The sequence below is a fragment of the Sminthopsis crassicaudata genome, chromosome 3 (genome assembly GCF_048593235.1).
Source record: "Sminthopsis crassicaudata isolate SCR6 chromosome 3, ASM4859323v1, whole genome shotgun sequence".
In the NCBI taxonomy this organism is placed as follows: Eukaryota; Metazoa; Chordata; class Mammalia; order Dasyuromorphia; family Dasyuridae; genus Sminthopsis; species Sminthopsis crassicaudata.
The window spans coordinates 587,295,496-587,307,967 of NC_133619.1; positions in this window are offsets into that span (position 1 = coordinate 587,295,496).

The following is a 12,472-nucleotide window of genomic DNA, read 5'->3' on the forward strand; positions in this document are numbered from 1 at the left end:
TGAAGTCAGAAGACCCGGCTTCAGATCCAGGAAATGACACTTAACAAGACACGGAAACAAGGAATAAGACCCTCCCTTTGGATTTCTCATCTCTAAAGGGAGAGGAGGGAAGATGAATTCTAATCTAGAAGCTAGAAGGTACAATTGAGAGACTTGAGGACTGGAAAAGCTGACAGTAGCTGTATCATCCTGGGCCACGCTCTTCCTGTCTCTCAGCCTCAGTTTCCCCAATTGCTAAATGGCATAATTACAGCACCTACTTCCTAGGATTGTTATGAAGATTAAGATAATATTCATAAAGTGATTTGCAAACCTTTAGGCATACACTCACATACACAAACACACACAAAATACTAGCTATTGTTTTAAGACACCTTCTAACATTCTGTTAACGTAAGAGACTTTCTGAATCTCAGTTTCCTTCTCTGTGACATGGAAGTGGTGATATGTGTCATACCAACCTCGCAGCCCTATGGGAAGAAAAGTGCTTTACAAGTCATAAAATGGAAATTATTATTCTATTTCCTTCTCTTTTATCTGCTTTATTTGATGAACACAATAAAGACCAGAAGGAACCTCAAAAATTATTGTCTAACCTCCTCAGGCAGCTAAAGGGTGCAGTGGATAGAGAGCCAGGTCTGGAGTCAGGAAGGCCTGAGTCCTACTTTAGACACTTACCAGCTATGTGACCCTGGGCAAGATACTTTACCCTATTTGCCTCAATTTCCCCATGCATAAAATGAGTCGGAGAAGGAACTGACAAACCATTCCAATATCTCTGCCAAGAATACCCAAATGGGATCCAAAGAGTTAGACACAACTAAAAGAACTGAAAAAACAGTAAAAAAAAAAAAAAAAAAAAAAAAAAAAAAAAAAAAAAAAAAAAAAAAAAAACAAAAACAAAACAAAACAAAACAAAAAACACCTTAACTTAAAAACTGGGAAACTAAGGCAGAGAGAAGGGAAAGTTCCTAGAGGATATTAATTAATGTGCCTCAGCCAAAAGTCCAGTCTCTTGGCTCTCAGCCCAGGGTCTATTCTACCATAATGTGCTGTCTTGAATTCTCCTTAAGGTAGAAGAAACAAATAAGCTGCAGACAGGGCCATACATCACATGCAAACACAGACTGTGCATAAGAGATCACATGGAAATTGCCCCCTTTTTTCTTCATTTGTAGAACTTTCTCAGCTCTACCCAATGGCAATTGCAAGATAACCCATCAAGAGGAAAGCCTTAATTGTAAATAATAATAATAATAATTTATACTACTACTAATAATAATAATGTCTATAGTGCTTTAAGGTTTACAAAGCACTCTATAAACATTATATTATTTAGTCCTAAACCAAAGGTTTGAGGTAGGTTCTATTAGTGTGTGTATGTATATATATATATATATATATATATATGTGTGTGTGTGTGTGTACATGTTTGTATATATGTGTTAGATTTTGTTTTTTTTTTTGCTGAAGCAATTGGGGTTAAGTGACTTGCCCGGGGTCACACAGCCAGGAAGTGTTAAGTGTCTGAGATCAGATTTGAACTCGGGTCCTCCTGACTTCAGTGGATACACTGCGCCTCCTAACTGCCCTGTGTGAGATATATATATATTTACATGTATACATAAATGTGTGTGTGTGTGTGTATACACAAAATGTAATAGGGTAGTATATATAATTAAAGTATATATTATAATTTTATAATATAGATTTTATATATATAATTGTATAATATAGAATTATATAAATTTATAATATAGATTTTATATATAATATAATTGTATAATATAGAATTATATAAATGTAATGTTATATATGTATACATATATAATATAATATGTAATATATGTGCCTTTTTGTAGTTCAGGAAACTGAGGCAGACAGAGGTGCTTTGTCGTACCACTAGTAAATGTATGAGGCTGGATTTGAATACAGATAGATTATAAAAGAAACTGTTGTAAGAAGACAGATCCAGTTTCTCACTATCCACCCTACTTTCCTTGGTATTTCTCCACAACCCTCCCCCCACTCCAAATCCTCTCTCTCTCCAGGTCGTGTTTTTTAGAGTCACTCTGGTATTCTGGCACTGGCCCCAAAGGACACCATCTCATGCCTTGCCCACCCTCTTGGGTGAACTCTTCCCCTGCAAAGCCCAGAAGAGCTTTATTACATGCAAAAGCATTCCTCCTGCCTCCCTCCCACCTCCAGTCCATTGGTCCATGGCTCAGAGGAGATTAGTCCCAAAGCTATGGAGGCGGCCTGTGATACCCAGAGACCTGACTCCAAGAGGACTCCACATTCCCTCCTAAGATTCCATGTTCTATAACCTACCGGGTAACTGGAGCTGTCTCATCTCCCAAATGAGGGGGTCAGAAGAGATGATCTCTAAGGTCCCTTCCAGCTCTAAATCCTGAAATCCTCTGATCTCCATGATAAGCTCTGCCTGCACAATGTAAAAATAACGGAGTTAGTTCCCTCAGTCCAGACTAAGAGAGAGAGGCAAGGTAATACAACCTCGATGCCCGGGACCTGCTTTTGGCTCCTCACCTGCCCCTCATAGCTGTGTGGTCCTTAACACTTAACAGCTTTCAGCCTCAGTTTCTTCATCTGGAATAAGAGAACAAAAATCCTGGTCCTCTCTGGCTCCAGCATCGCTGTGATCAGAGTGCTTTGCAAATCATTAATCCTGTGCAGCATGTGTAGACAGCCTGACTGACAAGTTGTTTCCAGCATTTTTTTACTTAATTCAATAATTCATCGGAGGCTTAGGCAACACACAGATAACCTCAGGCTAAATCCCTCAGGAGAGGTTTTTTTCCTTGAATGTTTTTCTGGAACCAAACCTGACAATCGGAGCATTCAAAGGAGACATATCAGGGACTAAGGTCTTAAATTACAAAAGATTCATTTACTGGATTTACCTTAAATTGTCTTTTTTCCCCAATATCACCCCCTGGGATAGGAAAAGGAAGATTCCACTTACCCAAAAAAATGTATTGACTATTGTGTGTGAGGCAATATTGCTACAGAGAGTAGGTTGTGATGTGGTGAAAACACTGCTAGTATTGGCGTTGGAACTACTCAGTTTCAGCTTTGGCTCTGCTACCTATTCTCTGTGTCAGTGAACAAGTGATTTATCTGTTTGTACCTCAGTGTCCCCATCTGTAAGATGGGGTAATAGTACTTCCTACATCACAGGGCTCTTATAAAGAAAATCCTTTGTAGAGGCAGCCTACCATAGGTGGAGGGAGTGTAGGACTCAGAGCCAAAAATCCTAGTTTCTAAGGTTGCCTTGACACACTGTAGCTGCACAGCCAAGGGAACAACCTCCCTAAGCCTCCATTTCCTTTTCTGTAAAATGGGGATAATCATAACATCTACCTCAGAGATTAAGAGAAGAAAGACACTTAAAAGATCCTTGAATCCAGTTATTAAGGTGATTACAGTAGACAGAGTGATGGAGTCAGGAAGACCTGAATTCAAATCCTACCTTTGATGTTTATTAACTGTGTGACCCTTGGCAAATCATTTAACCTTTGTTCTCATTGTTTTTCTTTTATTCTCATTCTTTTAAAATACGTAATATTTTATTCTTCCCCAATTACTGGTTTAAAAATGTTTTAAGATTTTAAAAAAGTTTTGAATTTCAAATTCTATTCCTCCATCTTCTCCTCCCTCCCTGAATCTGTAAATAATCAGATATATACCTGCATCTGTCTTGCTTTTTTCTTCTATAAAATTGAAATATTAATAGCACATGTTTCTTAGAGTTGTAATGGTTAAATGAAATAATAATTGCAAAGTCAAATCATAAAGCATTATGTAAATGCTAGCTATTGTTATAGTCCCACCCCTCAGTTCTCAGATATGGAAACTGAGGCACATAACTGTAAAATGACTTGCCCATGGTCACACAGCCAATAAGTATCTAAAACCAAATAAAATTTAATTATTTTTAATTAAAGCTTTTTTATTTTCAAAACATGTGCATGGATAATTTTTCAACACTGATGCTTGCAAAACCGTGTCTTCCAATTTTCCCCCCTTCCTCTACCCCTTCCCCTAGCTGACAAGTAATCCAATATATGTTAAACATGGTAGAAATATATATGAATCAAAATTTAAAATCAGGTTTTCACTGCCTCTAAATCTATAGCCCTCTCATCTATGACAACTAGCTGACAATAAATAGAACATGAATTTTTAATCATTTTAATTAATCATTGTTCATGTTAAATAATTAATATTAACTAACTTAATGTATCCAAAGTATTACTACATTTTATCTATATAGACCCAACCATAGATAATACCAAGTTTATACCTATTCTGCTCTGGGGGCCCAGACTTGAGTTAGGGTTGCATTTAGTAACTTCAGATTTAGCCAGAGGATAGATTCACCTGAATTAAAGTGGTAACCAGTTTGTATTTGCTTTGTCTCCCACCTAAGTTGCTTCCAAAACGTAAGTATTGTTGGTCTTCATAAAATTATAGAAACATGCTTTCATCATGTAAAATGAAGGAGTTGAACTCCATAAATTAGAACATTTCTTCCAGTTCTAAATGTATGATTCTTTGAATACAAAAGGTTAAAGAATATGACCAAAGTTACATAAGTACTAAGTGAAAGAGCCAGAATTTGACTTTAGTTTAGAGGGGATGAGGGAAGAAAAAAGCTTGTCCTTGAATTTAAATTTTAACAGTAAAACAAAACATCCCAGACATTCTTTCTTCCATGTCAGCTGATAGCTTTCAACCTATCTGTAATCTCTATTCTATAAATCCTGGAAAGGCAGAATCTTGTTCCTTAAACAGTCTACCTTTTAAATAGCTTTGTGCTGCAAGGGACTCTCCTAATGATGTCCGGTTCAGGGTTCATTCCTGTAAAAGTCAGTTGTCTTCACTCCATTGTCTGCCCAAAGACATCGCTCCTAACTCTGTCCTGCAAAAGCAAGGCCTTGATTATATAAGGGACTAGGCAAGAAAAAATCATTATATAAAATTAATTTATTTGTGTCCCCTTTATTCCTGAAATTTTCTGGATAAATTTATTAATCTTTTTGCAACTTTCTACTTATTACATTTCTGCCTTCTGGAGCTAAACAAAAGTCTGAATTCTCCTCCATGACAATGCATCAAATATTTGAAAACAACTCTCATAACCGTCCAACCCTTCCTTTCTTTAGGTTTTGCACCCCCAGCTTCTTCAGAACCGTATCATATGACACCAATTCATTTTTTAATTTTAATTCTTTCTTATAATTCAACTTTTTTTTAGGTCTCCATTGTTCCCCTCCCAGCTCCTCTCCATGCCATTGAAAAACAAGGGAAATAAAATCCCCTATTACACAAATGTATATAGTCAAGTAAAATAAATTCTCACATTAGTCATGTCCTAGCCATCTATGAATCTATATGTACACACATAAGATAATATATATAATATATATACACAATTATACATGTAGAATATATATATTATTCATATAGGACACAGCTAATGTGAGTTTGTTTTGCTTGACTATATGTATATTTTATATATATATATATGCATACATACAAGTATGTATATAGAAGCACAGACATAGATAGATGAATAGAGAGAGAAAGAAATGACAGATAGACAGATAAATAGATCGACAGACAGACAGATATGCATAAATGACTCATTTTGAATCTTCTGATTTCATCATTTCCCTATCTGGAGATGAATAGGATGTTTTAAAATAAGTGCTCTGGAATTATGTTGGACCATTATGTCGATTAGAATTCCTAAGGTTTTCAGTTGTCCCTTTAATAAATTGTCCTCCTGGTCACTCGCATCAGTTCATAGCCTTCCCTGTTTCTTGAGAAGCATCTTCTGCACTATTTCTTATAACAATAATATTTTGTCATATTCATATCCCATAATTTCTTCAGCCATTCTCTAATTGATGAGCATAACCTTAGTTTCCAGGTTTTTGCCACGACAAAAAAGTTGCTATAAATATTTTTGTGCATCCTGGTATAGACTCAATGGCATTATAGCTGGGTCAAAGGTTATGCACAGTTTAATGCCTTTGGGGCTAGAGTTCCAAATTATTTTTCAGAATAGCGAAATCAGTTCACAGTCCCACTGCATTAACATACCTGTTTTCCCACAGACCCTCCAGCATTTTTCATTTTCCTTTTTAATAAGTTTTGCCAATCTGATAAGTGTGAGGTGGTGCCTCATAATTGTTTTAATTTGCATTATCTAATTATAGAGATATGGAGCATTTTTTTCATATGACTATTAATAGCTTTGATTTCTTCCTCTGAAAATTGTCTCTCATATCCTTTGACCACTTATCAACTAGGAAATGTTTCATTTCAATTGCAAAAAGGTGGAGAAGTGGATAGAGTTCAGGACTTGGAATCACAAAGCTTTAGAATCAAATCCTGCTTCTGATACAGAGCAGCTGTTTGACGCCCAAACAAGTTTCAGTCTCCTCAAATGTAAAATGAAGATAATAATAGCACTCACACCCTCCCCATGGGTTGTTGTAGAAATTCAAATTAGTTTCATATATACATATATATAAAACACTTTGCAAACTCAAAACACTATAAAATACTACTATTGTCATTATTATTAATTCAATTCAAGACCTTTGAATTTTCATGGCATAGTAGAGAGTTGACCTTGTATCTGGAAAAAATTGATTTCAATACTTAATCAAGGCCAGGTCACCTAACTGTTTAATGCCTCTAGATAATGCACTAAGGCTCTTACCCAGCAAGTGCCAGTATGCCTTGGTAGAAAGAAATGCATGGTAGGCTCCTAGGTGGAACTAAAAAAAAAACCAGCCTGTATCTCCAAAGAGCTTCCATTCTCCTGAAGTATTACAGAATTTTTACAGACAAGAGCAACATGATCTGGATAAGAGAAGCCTATCAGTCTTTAGGAAATGATCTCTCAGCCCTTCAACATCCTTTCTAGCTCATCAATGAATTTACTAATGATTTCTAATTTAATTAATTTGATTTAATTATTTGATTTGAATTTAATTAAAATAATTTAATAATTACAAATGAATTTACAATCAACAGAATTTACTAAGTACCTACTATGTGCCAGTCATTGTGGCAGGCTCTGTACCAGCCACTATCTCATCACATTGTGGCACTAAACCAGATATGATCTGATCAAGCCTGCACTTCCTTGATGCTGGAGGTCTTATAACCCAGCCTGAAGTCACGTGTCTTGACTTGTGCAACCCCCCCCCCACTCCACCACTCACCTCACGTACCCGCCCTGGGTTTACTTTCTCTGTGACCTGTTACTCAGCCTCCTCCCAGTCAGTCTCTAGCCTGTCAAATTAATGTGAGTTTACAAGAAAACTCATTTATACTGAACCTATATGATGGCTCCTAGCTCTGGCCCAAATGGGCTACATGGTCCATTGGAAAGGCTCCAGGTGTCTCTGGATCAGCAGAAGGGAGATCCTGGAACCCACCTCCCCTAATAGAGAATCAGAGAGAAAGCAAAGAGTTTCCTCCATCAGCTCCAGCTGATGTCCATGGCTCTGCAGTGAAAGAATGGGACTGAACACCATCCACTTGCTGCCTGGCGGAACGCCTTGTGGGCTGAATTATAAAAGACATTTTAATTACTACCTAATAATTAGGAATTCATAACTTCCAAATGATTGAACAATTACTGCGAATCTGTGAAACCCCAGGGCCATTAAAGAGACGGCCATAAAGACGTGACAAACCGATTATTAGCCTGGCCCAACAAGATCTCCTCTGACGTCAAGGGTACCATTTCCTACTGCCTGCTCCTTTCTCTTCATTCGGCTTTATGCTCAGCACAGCAGCCCGCTAACTCTAGTGCTAGTCTTCCACCTAGCCTCCAGGAATCACCCATGTCCCAAGGAGCCGTCAAAGAACCAGGGCAGAGACAGACCCACCGTATTTTGGAAAGATTTGATTCCCGTAGGTTCTACTTTCAGTGTAAAAGGTGCTGGCTACTCCTCAGGTGAACCTTCTGTGCTTGAAAATAGTCATGTCATAGTTTGGCAATTTAAATACCAAAGCTTCATCCTTCTCTTCTACCAAATCAAATTCATTTTTTCCTTCTTGATAATGTTTAAAATTGCCTAATGGCCACTTTGATCTAAGTGAAGATTAAGCAGACTCATAAATTCCTATACAAGGTTTAGGGCTATCCACACACAGATTTATAGAGAAATAAAGAAGTGATCTATGGAGATCAACTAGTCCAGCATTTCTCAAATTATGGTCAGACTAGGGAGATGAGGAGATATTTAAGGTCAAGGGGTGGGTCCATAGGGTTAAATTTATTTCCTAATAGTATTAGGATGTTTTCATTCTTTTTTTATAGTGTAATTTTTAATAAGGATAGAGCAATGTTTTTTCTTTCTTTTTTATTAAAGACTTTTATTTTTCAAAACATATACATGGATAATTCTTCAACATTAATCCTTGCAAAATCTTGTGTTCCAATTTCCCTCACCTCTTTCCCTATATGGCAAGTAGTCTAATATTTGTTAAACATGGTAGAAGTATATGTTAAATCCAATAAATGCATACATATTTATACAATTATCTTGCTGCACAAGAAAAATCAAATCAAACCAGAAAAAAATGAGAAAGAAAAAAAGATGTAAGCAAACAACAAAAAGAGTGAAAATGCTATGTTGTGAGCTGCACTCAGTTCCCATTGTCCTCTCCCTGGGATGGCTCTCTTCATCACAAGACCATTGGAACTGAATTATCTCATTGTTGAAGAGAGCCATATCTATCAGAATTGATCATTGTACAATCTTCTTGTTGCCGTGTATCTCTTGGTTCTCTCAGCATCAGTTCATATAAGTCTCTCCAGGCCTCTCTGAAATCATCCTGCTGATCGTGTCTTACAGAACAATAATATTCCATAACATTCATATGCCATAACTTATTCAGCCATTCTCCAACTGATGGGCATCCCCTCAATTCCTATTCCTTGACATTACATAAAGGATTGCTACAAACTTTTTTGCACATCTCTTCGGTTAATAGTCACAATAGAGACACTGTTGGATCAAAGGATATGCACAATTTGATGGCCCTTTGGGCATAATTCCAAATTGCTCTCCAGATCAGTTCACAACTGCACTAGATGTTTTCATTCTAATATGATAAATACTGAGAGATATAAGCCACATAAATTAAGACTGGTTAGGGGAATCCTCAAAGAGTGTAAAGGAGTTCTGAGACACAACATGTTTGAGAATCATAGGGGCTAATCCATTGTCAAGAAAACCTAAAATTTTACCCACCTCAAAGGTCTAATTAACCAAGAGGCTCTTTCTTTGTCTCTCTTTGTCTCTGTATGTGTATTGTCTCTGTGTGTATGTCCTCTCTCCTTCACCTTCCTCCTCTTCCTTCTCTCTCTCTCTCTCTCTCTCTCTCTCTCTCTCTCTCTCTCTCTCTCTCTCTCTCTCTCTCTCTCTCTCTCTCATACACACACACACACACACACACATACACACACACACACACACACATCTTCTATTTTTCTTTCCTGCTCTATCTCACAGAGAGACAGAAGGAGAGAGAAAAAAAAAGAGAGACAGACAATCAGAGAAAGAGAAAGACACTTATGTTGATGAGTCTTTTAATGATTGCAAGCTTCCCTCTTTGTTAGTTCAATTTTTTCAGAGAAATCTTGGATCCAAAAAGAGCCCCATCAGTGTGCTTGATGCCTATGGGCTTCTAGCCATATGCTTGGTACAAAAACCCTGCCTAAGTGTCCGATTCAGCCATAAATAAAAAATAACCTTCCCCCCCTCAACACAGCAAGGGTCCCCAAATGCAATTTCACTGCAGGATGAACTGAAACCTTCCAGAGAATTCAGCGAGATAACCTATCAGAGTGTTCAGAAAATCACCTGGGAAAGAACATGATGAATGGGATGGGGTGGGCTTGGGTGGGAGTGGGGGAGGAGGGTAGCACATTTAGACAGCAGCTCCTATGAAAAAGCTCAGCATGAGTCAGCAGTGACTTGGCAGCCAAAAGAGCTGATAGGATCTTAGCCAGCATCAACAGAAGAACAGTGTTCAGAGCAAGGGAGGTGAGAGCCCTGCTGTACCCTACCCTGATCAAGCCCCTGGAATATCAGAGTCAGTTTTGAAGCCTCATTTTAGAAGTCATTGATGAGCAAAAGCACATCAGAGGAGAATGACTATGAAGAAGAGTTAGAGCTTAGCCCATACGACTAAAGGACCTGGAGAAGTAAAGACTAGGGATGAGAAAAGGAAAAAAGATATTAGATCTCAATATTTGAAGAGGTTGTCACATGGGAGAGAAATCAAGTGTGTTCTGCTGGGTAAAATGGATAGAGAGCTCCTCTTGAAATCAAAATAGAAATTAGTTCAAATCCACCTCCTATATATACTAAATGTGAGACTCTGAGCAAGTTACTTAACTCTCAGTGCTCTAAGCAACTTTCATCCTATAAATAGTAGAAAAGAGATTGACCTAAATTGTAGAGGAAATTTCCTCATCTGGAAATTTCCTATGGCAATGATGTCACAAGTTCAGTCCCTAATTTGCTTGGCCCCAGAAGACAGAAGTAGGACCAATGGTGGGGGGGAGGGGAATGTGGAATGGAAGAAGTTTAGGGCTGGATGAAAGGAATAACTTCCTAACAATTAGAGTTGTCCAACAATGGAACAAGTGCTTCCTTATTGAGCAGTGAGCTCCCTATCAGTGGAAGTATTCAAGTGGAGGATGAAATAGTCTATGCTTAGGAATATTGTAGTCCAGGTTGGACTTGGTACCAACCTCCTAGCTCTCTTCCCACTCTTGAGATTCTGTAATTCTAGGTTTGATTAGTTGTTAAGCCTCAGCTGTTCAACAGTCTTTTCCAAGGGCTGGAGCTGTCCAGTCCAGCACCTCTCTCATACCTGAAGATAACAATTTCTCCTTCCAGAGCAGGGTTAATGAAGTTTCCAGTTAAGCTTACATACGGGGATATGTTCCTTCCCCAGCCATGCAGATCGTGGAATCAGGGGAACCAATGACCTGGGCCCTGTTACTATTCACTCTTGAAAAAGTCAAACAGGACTAGTCATTTCCATATGACTTCATGGAAGCCAGACTTTAGGGAAATCTGTTTCTTTCTCCACATACCAGGCCACATGGTGCAGAGTTCCCATAAACAGACTGGAACAGATGAGTTCTGTCTTAATCAACCAACATCTTAATTAAGCAACCAACAAACATTTATGGAGCACCTGCTTATGGATGAGACACTGAGCTACACTAAGCAGTGGGAGAAAAGAGACATGTCAGACATAATTCCTGCCCTCAGGGAGCTCACAGTCTCACTGGTGGAAAGAAAGGACACACAATTAGCTTGAGACAATCCATGCCAAGTGCAAAGCTCAGGCCTAGAAGAGCAAGCAAGTATAGAGTATACACAATTAAGTGTAATACAAGGAAATTTCAGGAGAGACAGACAAATACAGATAGACAGAGACTAACCACAGGCAGAGGAATCAAGGAAAGCTTCAAAAAGAAGGAGGTACCTGAGAGAGAGAGACAGACAGATAGAGATAGAGTCAGACAGAGAGAACAGAGAGAGAAACAGAGATAGACAGAGACAGAGAGATTAACCACAGCTAGAGGAATCAGGAAAGGCTTCAGGAGGCGTCTGAAATGAGCCTTCAAAAGAAGTTATAGATTCTGGGAGATAGTAAGGAGGAAATAATGCATTCTAGGCATAGAAAACAAGGCAAATGGAAAGAGACAGAAATGTAGTGCATTATCAAGATCAGAGAGTGGCTGGAAGTATAGTTTGAATGAAATCTGGATTTCATGAAGTGGAGTAATTTGAAATTGGGTGGATAAGATAGATTGAAGCTAAGTTGTAGAAGACCTTCGATGCCAGCCCTAGGAGCCTGTATTTTTAATCATTTTAAGGATTTTGAAGCAGTATGAGGGGCAATAATGGTGCAGTGACTAGAGAGCCAACTTTGGAATAAGAATGAATAGGGTTCAAATCTTAGCTTGTATGTACACTAAGTGACCCTGATCAAGCTCCTTAATTTCTAAGGGCTTTAAGCAATTTTCTCAGTTGACATATACCAAAGAAGTCACTGACCTGTATGAATAAAGTGATTTTCGTTTATGCAAATTTCCTATGAAATCACAAGTCCAGAGCCTATCCCTATGGGTATTTTATCTTAACCTTCTTGGGGAAAGGATCATAGAATCAGTCAGAAGCCATCTAGTCCAACCCATCCTCCTACATCATAGATGGGGGCATCAGGTTCCATTTTTAGACAATCTATTCATTAAGATCTTGAGGTTTATCGATGAAAGTTATCTCAGAAGTTTTCTAACCATTCAACCTTCTCATTTTATAGAGAGAAACCTGAGGCCAGAGAGACTAAGTGATTTTGATTAAGTTCAAACAAGTAGAAAATGTCAAAGGTAGGA